Raw genomic sequence first — 9,510 nt, forward strand, 5'->3', positions numbered from 1 at the left:
TTTCAGACTAGAGTCTGATTAGGCCTCTGTTGACTTATTCTGATGTAATTTTCTTTTATTTTATTTTTCTTGATTCATTCGGGTTGTAATAATTTATAATAACTATTGGGGGTGTATAGTGAAGGGGGGGTCACTCATGTTATGCATGTGGGTAGACATCATGCTTTAGGTATTTATTTCTGCAATCACAGCCTGTTTTTTCGCTTATGCATCCACATATAGAAATCATGCCTATAAGTTTATGCATCCACATATAGAAATCCTGCCTATAAGTTTATGAATCTACATATAGAAATCTTGCCTATAAGTTGTTTCATTACTGCATTAGAAATCCTGCCTATAAGTTGTTTCATTACTGCGTTAGAAATCCTGTCTATAAGTTATGCATTTCATTAGAAATCATGTCTATAAGTCTCTGCACTTCTGCATATAGAAATCATGATTATAAGTTTCCTACACTTCTGCACATACACATGTCATTAGGCAAACAATCCATAGGTTAAAAAATAATCAATTGCATCTTAGATACCATGCTCTTAGGATTCCTGCACTTACATAACCGTTTTAGAATCAATAACACTTAGAATTAATGCCTATAGGAGCAATCGTTTCAATCCGATTCACCCGCAAANCTACTTGCAATCGTTATGTAAGAATTGTCTTGTATGTTTATTTGTTGTTTATATTTAAAGTCACAATTATAGCATGGTCGGGAACCACACTAGTAGATCTTGGGGGGTGCCTAACACCCTCCCCCCGAGATAATTTCAAGCCCTTACACATTCTCTGGTTCTTCTTCTCTTCATTTCTTTCTTAGTGACCTAATGCACTTAATCATTAGGTGGCGACTCTTCTAAACCTCAAACCCAATTCCCACAAGGAAAAGAATTGTCCGCCCAAATGTCGTAAACCCGATTTCGGCTTTAGAAAAAGGGGGCATCGACAGCATGGCGACTCTGCTGGGGATTTCTTTAAGGCTTTTACCATTTCATGCTATTTGTGACTTCATGCTTCTTTACATGTCTTTACTTGTTTTTAAGTATTTATTCTTTCTTCTGTTGCGAAACTAACTTGGTTCTTTGTTTCTTTTCTTTAATGCTTTCTTTTATCGCTTTCCTTCAATACTGTTGTAAAACTGCAATTATTGTAACCATTATTTTATGAACGTGAAAGTACATGACAATTTGTTGATTATTGTATTGCACTTTTTTCGACATCATATTCCACTCGTGCCAAACAAAAGACCTTAGCAACGCTTATAATGAGTGGTTGCGCTCTTCCGATATTATCACTCCCTAAATCCGGCAAAGGCATATTTGCGGTAAAACCAGTCGATCAACAGTGTAGTCGACGGTTCTGCGCCTTTCCCTCTTGAGTTGTCCGCTCAAGGGCACCAGTCTAAAACCCCATAGAAACCCTACTCTATTTAATTGTGCATGCATCATGGTCAAACCTAGCCGAGTCAGTTATGTTGTCCACATAATGACTCTTTAAGATAGCCTTGTCTAAAGTCCACTGGGTTTCCTTGAGACCCAAACGGACCTTACCACGTTCTGTGCATTCATTTGGAGAACTAAATGCTTCTTATGCTAATTATTGATGTAAATGTCGAGTCCGGTCGGGGAAAGGGGCCTAACCCTTTTGTTTTGCAGAAATGAGGCACGAAGTCCCCAGATTCGGCATGGTCACCCACATTCACCCCAAATTGCTAAGCTGGTGGAAGGATCTTCATTCCAGCGATCACTTCTGGGATCAAGTAGATAGGAGTTTTCATTTCTGCTTTATAAAATGTAATAAGGCATATGGCCACTAGTGACATCTTTATTTCCTGTTATTTAGTGTCCTTTTGAGATTCGTCTTATTTTTATCAATAAAATGAGGCATTTAGCATTTCTCCAAACTTACTTGTCGCTAGGCTTACCTCGGGCACAACGAGGCTCCCAATTTAGGACACGATTTATATTCTTACACTATGTGTTTAAATATTGCAATGTTTTCTTCTCACAATCCCTACTAACTTGTTACCTTTTGTTTTTACTTTTGCTTATTCCCCTCCCCAAAGGTTAGTTCGTGCACTCTGGCATCGTCATCATATTCCACAAGATCCAAGGATCCTCCGCCTCCTCCTCCTCCGAGTCCTATCAGAAAAAAGATGGAAGATTTGAGCAACATCAAAAAGGAAAGCTCAGTCAAAAGGGTAGAGACTTCTCAAGGTATTCATGTTTCCAAAGAAAATGCCTCCCAGCTCGAACAGAAGTTATTAAAATTTCAGGAAAAATTGGACCAAGTTCGGAACTTGGCAAGCTTGTCATTTTCCCTCACTACACCGGATATCAGCTTCCCCAACACTCAAAATCCCATACCTCCTCAAAACATCCCGAAGCCACAAAACCAATCCACTCCCCATCATCACTGCAACACATGCCACACTTCAAGCAACACCCCACTGCTCATCCCTGAACCACTAAACTCCGTAAATGATCATCACCACAACACCCCCATCTATGTGGAAACCATACCACACCCCATTCAGCCCGCCTCAAGCGCACCTGAGTCTGATGACAAAGACTCTCTTATAAAGAATCTGGCCGTAGAACTCAAGAAGTTGGATAGCCGAGTTCAGGGTGTTGAAAGAAGCAAGGGGATCGAGGGACTGAATTACGAAGACCTTTGCATTCAACCAGATGTCGAACTGCCCGAGGGGTACAAACCTCCCAAGTTCGAAATGTTCGATGGCACCAGGGATCCCAGAGTTTATTTGAGGACATACTCTGACAAGCTGGTCGGAGTAGGAAAGGATGAAAAGGTTCGCATGAAGCTCTTTATGAGAAGTCTGAAAGGGGACGCACTGTCTTGGTACATTAGCCAAGACCCGAAAAAGTGGTCAAACTGGGTGAGTATGGCATCAGATTTCATGGACAGGTTCAAATTCAACACGGAAAATGCGCCAGATGTGTTCTACATCCAGAACTTGAAAAAGAAACCCACAGAGACATTCCGCGAGTATGCCACCCGTTGGAGATCAGAAGCTGCTAAGGTCAGGCCGGCTTTAGAAAAAGAACAAATGAAAAGGTTTTTCATCCGGGCTCAAGACCCACAGTACTACGAAAGGTTGATTCTGATGAAGGCCAAAAATTCTCCGACATCATCAAGTTAGGGGAGAGAATCGAGGAAGGTATTAAAAGTGGTATGGCCACTAACTTTGAAGCATTACAGGCTACCAACAAGGCTCTACAGTCTGGTGGCACGTCCAAGAGAAGGGATGTGAGTGTCGTGATGGTTGCACAGAGAACAAAATCCCCAATCAAATACCAAACCTACCCAATACCCCCTCTTACATATCAACCTACCCCAAATTAGCCCGCACCTTCCTACCAAGCTCCACCGCCTGCATATCAGTCACCTCCATCTCCCACATACCAACCCACTTCACCTAAATATTCCCAACCCGCACAAGTCTACCAAGCCTACAGCACTCAACTATCCCACTATCAATCACCTCCTACTCGCCAAAACTTTCCTAGACCCCAACCAAATTTTGACCACAGACCTTCCAAACAATACACCGCCATTGCCGAACCAATCGACCAGCTGTACGAAAGACTCAAAGCCGCTGGTTATGTCACCCCTATCCCTGCCATAACTCCTGAAAACCCTTCCCAGTGGATTAACCCAAACAAAACCTGTGCATACCATTCTGGCATGAAGGGACATACTATTGATGAGTGTCGCTCCCTGAAGGACAAGATCCAGGCTTTATTGATAACAAGATTATCGTGTCAAAGGAGCCTGCTCCGAACATCCGCAGCAACCCTTTACCAGACCACAAGGGTGGAAGTGTTCATATGATTGAAATAGAAGATGATTGGGATCCCAAAGGATCAATCGGCTTGATCACGGAAGGTGACGATCCAAAGAAACCAACAGTCACTCTCAACCCGATTGTAGTCCAAATTCAGCCTTCTGAAGATGATGAGGTGAACATGTCCATACCGCTTCAGTTTGAAGCACCAGCCTCCGCAAAGACGTCAACACCAATAGAGGTCGAGTTTGGGTCTCCAAAGGCGCCTGAGCCCTTTGAAGTTGCTGTATTACCTACCAAGGCAAGGGTGCCTATTCCAGTACCAATGACAGCCGTAACACCGTTCCACACAAAATCTATACCGTGGGACTACACAGCCGAGGCAAGAAGGAAAGGAAAAGCCAAGTTCGGAGAAACAGTTGCAGCGCAGGGTATGACAAGAACCGGCAGGGTTTATACCCTAGAACACTTAGCTGAGTCGGGTAAGCAGACCTCTGGCCGACAAGCCATCATTGAAACTGGACCCGGTGATCTCTGGAGAAAGATACAAGCCAAGGAATACTCGGTCATTGACCAGCTGAACAAAACACCAACACAAATTTCTATCTTAGCTATATTACAAAGTTCTGATGCACGCAAGAATGCCTTATTGAAGGTATTGAGTGAGGCGTATGTACCAAGCAACATCACTGGAGGAGAAATGGCGAACATGGTGGGTCAAGTGTTGGAGAGTCATAAAATCACCTTTCACGAGGATGAGCTGCCACCGGAAGGATTGAGTCATAACAACGCATTGCACATCACTGTGCAGTGCGAGGATTATTTTATCACCCGGATTCTGGTCGATGGGGGGTCCAGCCTCAACATTTGTCCTCTAGTAACACTCAGAACCTTGGGAAAAGGGCTGCATGAAATCAAGGATGGGGCCATCAACGTCAAAGCTTTCGAAGGATCTCGAAGGTCCACTATTGGGGAAATTAGCCTACGCTTGCAAATAGGGCCCACTTGTTTTGATGTTGATTTTCAAGTGATAGACGTGCCGTCTTCTTACAATCTGCTGTTGGGACGACCATGGATCCATGCCGCTGGGGCCGTGGCATCAACACTACATCAGGCAGTGAAATTTGAATGGAATCACCAGGAGGTGATCATTCATGGTGACGGTAGCAACCCCATATATAGCCGACAGACCATTCCAGCAATTGGAGGAAGAAGAAGATTAGGTGGGGAAACTTACCACCACATCGAGCGGGTCAACGCAGTCGACAAAGACAAATGGTGGAACAACAAAATTGAAAGCATACTGAATTGGAGCGGATATGAACCTGGCAAAGGACTTGGCAAAAACATCCAAGGAATCGCTAAGCCTATCAAGCTCAAGAAGCATGGTACCACCTTCGGGTTGGGGTATGAGTATACCTGGGAAGAATTCAAGGACTGGTCGCCACCTTGGCGCGGCCCTTACTAAACATTGGAGCAGCCCATACCCCGTCTAGAGCAGACTTTTCAACCAGCCGAGGTTGTCTATGGGTCAGAAGAAGAGGAAGCATTAGCAGCGATGAGGAACTTGTTCCTGGAAGATGATGATATGGACTGTTGTGTCATTTTTGAGGAGGAGGGGGAGGAAGGCCCTTCCATACAGGCTGTGAGTAGAGGAGCACACCTCAGCAACTGGACCGTCAGAACTACCAGAGCCCGACATGCCTCGGGGTAGTAAGGCTGAACAAAGCATTACGCACTATTTTGCTTTATTAAGTTTATTTTCTTTTCGCATTTTTTCTTTTTTCGCAAGAAAGAGCTCCAATGTTCAAAACACTCATGGAATTTATTAAATTATTTCAATTTTCTTACAAATCTCTCTCTTATTATTTTCTCTCATTACTTTACTCAAACAGCATTACTATTACTTATCATGATGAACCAATGACTGTGACATGCAACGAGACAACGCGACAAACGGACACAGATTCAGAGGGAGATGATATACCGGAAAAAATTGTTAAGGAAGCCGAGAATTTTGAGAATAGGCCTAAGTCCAACCTGGACGAGACTGAGATCGTCAATCTAGGAGATGCAGAGAACATCAAAGAAACACGAGTCAGCGTTCACTTGTCACCGTCTGAGAAGGAAGAGTACACAAAATTTCTAAAGGAATATGAGGACATATTCGCATGGTCATATGACGACATGACTGGTCTAAGCACGTCCATTGTGGCTCACAAATTACCGACTGATCTGGCCTGTCCTCCAGTGAAACAGAAGCTCAGAAAGTTCAAGCCAGACATGAGTTTGAAAATCAACGAAGAAGTCACTAAGCAGGCAAAAGCTAAGGTCCTCCGGGTAGTAGAGTATCCGACATGGTTAGCCAATATTGTGCCAGTACCGAAGAAAGATGGGAAGGTCAGAATTTGCGTCGACTACCAGGACTCAACCGGGCCAGTCCCAAAGATGACTTTCCCTTGCCGAATATACACATCTTGATTGACAACTGCGCCAAGCATGAGTTGCAGTCGTTCGTTGATTGTTTTGCTGGGTACCATCAGATATGGATGGATGAAGAGGATGCTGAGAAAACTGCTTTCATTACGCCGTGGGGGATTTATTGTTACAAAATGATGTCGTTTAGGTTAAAAAATGCAGGGGCCACCTACATGAGGGCCATCACCACAATTTTTCATGACATGATACACAAGGAGATCGAAGTGTATGTAGACGACATCATCATCAAATCTAAGAAAGCCGCTGATCACATGGGAGATTTGAGGAAATTCTTCAATAGACTGAGAAGGTACAACGTGAAGCTGAATCCCGCAAAATGTGTATTTGGGGTTCCTGCCGGAAAACTACTTGGGTTCATTGTGAGCCGCCGAGGGATAGAATTGGATCCATCAAAGGTCAAAGCTATTCAAGAACTGCCGCCGCCGAAGAGCAAGAAGGAGGTTATGAGTTTCTTGGGGAGACTTAACTACATCAGCCGGTTCATCGCTCAGTCTACTGTCATTTGTGAGCCGATCTTTAAGATGTTGAATAAGGACGCCGCTACCAAATGGACTGACGGATTCCAGAAAGCCTTCGACAGAATCAAAGAGTACCTGTCAACACCGCCGGTTCTGGTTCCGCCCGAACCAGGTAGACCCCTGCTACTCTACCTTGCAGTAATGGATGGAGCGTTTGGTTGTGTTCTGGGGAAGCATGATGAACGGGGAGAAAAGAGCAGGCTATTTATTATCTCAGCAAGAGGTTCACCCCGTACGAGGCCCGGTATTCCTTACTAGAGCGCACCTGTTGTGCTCTAACTTGGGTAGCTCAGAAGTTGAGGCATTATTTATGTGCTTACACTACGTATCTCATATCAAGAATGGACCCATTAAAGTATATCTTTTAGAAGCCCATGCCCACTGGCAAGCTAGCCAAGTGGCAGATCTTGCTGAGTGAATTTGACATTGTCTACGTGACTCAGAAAGCAATCAAAGGACAGGCACTAGCGGATCATCTTGCTAAAAACCCTATGGATGGAGAATACGAGCCTCTGAAGACGTATTTTCCTGATGAGGAGGTATCCTTCATAGGAGAGGACATTGCAGAATCCTATGATGGTTGGAGGATGTTTTTCGACGGAGCAGCAAATTTCAAGGGAGTTGGCATAGGAGAAGTCCTAGTATCAGAAACCAGCCAGCATTATCCGGTATCCGCCAAGCTCAGGTTCCCATGCACAAACAATATGGCCGAGTACGAAGCTTGCATCTTGGGGCTCAAGATGGCCATTGACATGAACGTCCAAGAGTTGCTAGTGATTGGAGATTCGGATTTGCTTATACATCAGGTCCGAGAAGAATGGGCGACCAAGAACTCCAAGATACTCCCGTATTTGCAACATGTACAGGAGTTGAGGAAAAGGTTCATAAAGACAGAGTTCCGGCATGTTCCCAGAGTCCAGAATGAGTTTGCTGATGCATTAGCCACTCTATCATCCACGATTCAGCATCCAGATAAGAACTTCATAGACCCTATTCCAGTAAAGATTCATGATCAGCCAGCTTACCATGTCGAGGAAGAACCAGACGGAAAGCCTTGGTTTCACGACATCAAGGAATTCTTGGCCGAAGGAAAATATCCAGAGCTTGCAAATGCTATTCAGAAGCGCACTCCGCGAAGATTATCCAACAATTTCTTCCACAGCGGAGGAATTCTGTATAGGAGAACTCCTTATTTGGGATTGCTAAGGTGTGTTGACGCAAAGGAAGCATCCAAACTACTAGAGGAAATTCATGCTGGGACCTGTGACCCACATATGAACGGTTTTGTCTTAGACAAGAAGATACTCCGGGCAGGTTATTTTTGGATGACTATGGAAACAGACTGCATCCAGCATGTTCGAAAGTGCCACCGCTGTCAGATCCATGCAGACATGATAAAAGTGCCTCCAAATGAGCTTAATGCAACAAGCTCGCCATGGCCGTTCGCCGCATGGGGAATGGATGTTATCGGACCAATCGAACCTGCCGCATCAAATGGGCACAGGTTTATCCTAGTAGCAATTGATTATTTCACTAAATGGGTTGAAGCAGCATCTTACAGAGCAGTGACCAAGAAAGTCGTGGCAGACTTTGTCCATGACCGTATCATTTGTCGATTCGGGATCCCAGAATCAGTCATTACTGACAACGGTTCCAACCTTAACAGTGATTTGATGAAAGCCATGTGCGAAACCTTCAAGATCAAACACAAGAATTCCACAGCCTACAGGCCTCAGATGAACGGAGCTGTAGAAGCCGCCAATAAGAACATCAAGAAGATATTGAGAAAGATGGTAGAAAAGCATAAGCAGTGGCATGAGAAGCTGTCATTTGCTTAGTTAGGGTATCGCACCACAGTCCGCACATCGACTGGTGCAACTCCCTATATGCTGGTTTATGGTACGGAAGCGGTCATTCCCGCCGAGGTAGAAATTCCACCCCTAAGAATCATATAGGAAGCAGAAATCGACGATGCAGAATGGGTAAAAAGTTGTTACGAATAGTTAGCTCTCATAGATGGAAAGAGAATGAACGCGGTTTGCCATGGTCAACTTTACCAAAACAGAATGACCAGAGCCTTCAACAAGAAAGTCAGACCAAGACGGTTTACACCAGGGCAGCTGGTGTTGAAGAAGATTTTTCCACATCAAGATGAAGCCAAAGGGAAGTTCTCCCCTAACTGGCAAGGTTCGTACATGGTTCATCGGGTTCTGACAGGAGGAGCCCTCATACTTGCAGAAATGGACGGAGAAGTTTGGCCAAAACCAATAAATTCAGATGCAGTCAAGCGATACTATGTGTAGCCATTCATGATTTCCTTATGTAATTTGAACTACGTCTGACCTCATTCCCGTTTAAGAGGAGATACGTAGGTAGCCTTATGGGTTCGGTCACAATTCAATAAAATTTTCATCCCCCCCCTGCAATCGGAAACTGGGGAAGAATTTTGAAGAGGACCCTCAAATTCCGAAGTAACTTCAGCCGATCATTGCAAGCAGCCGTCAGAAGCATCAACCCACTAAGCTGGGGCAGAATTTTGAGGGGGATCCTCAAAATTCCGTAGCAAGAAAGGTCGCAATGTTTTGAGCCACGTCACAGTCGCCGGTTCATCTAAAAACTATTTCTTAAATATATACGTATGTCATATCTTTAACAAACTCATGCGTGTTTATTGTCGGAATTGCTTTGTTT

The sequence above is a fragment of the Nicotiana attenuata genome, unplaced genomic scaffold (assembly GCF_001879085.1).
Source record: "Nicotiana attenuata strain UT unplaced genomic scaffold, NIATTr2, whole genome shotgun sequence".
NCBI lineage: Eukaryota > Viridiplantae > Streptophyta > Magnoliopsida > Solanales > Solanaceae > Nicotiana > Nicotiana attenuata.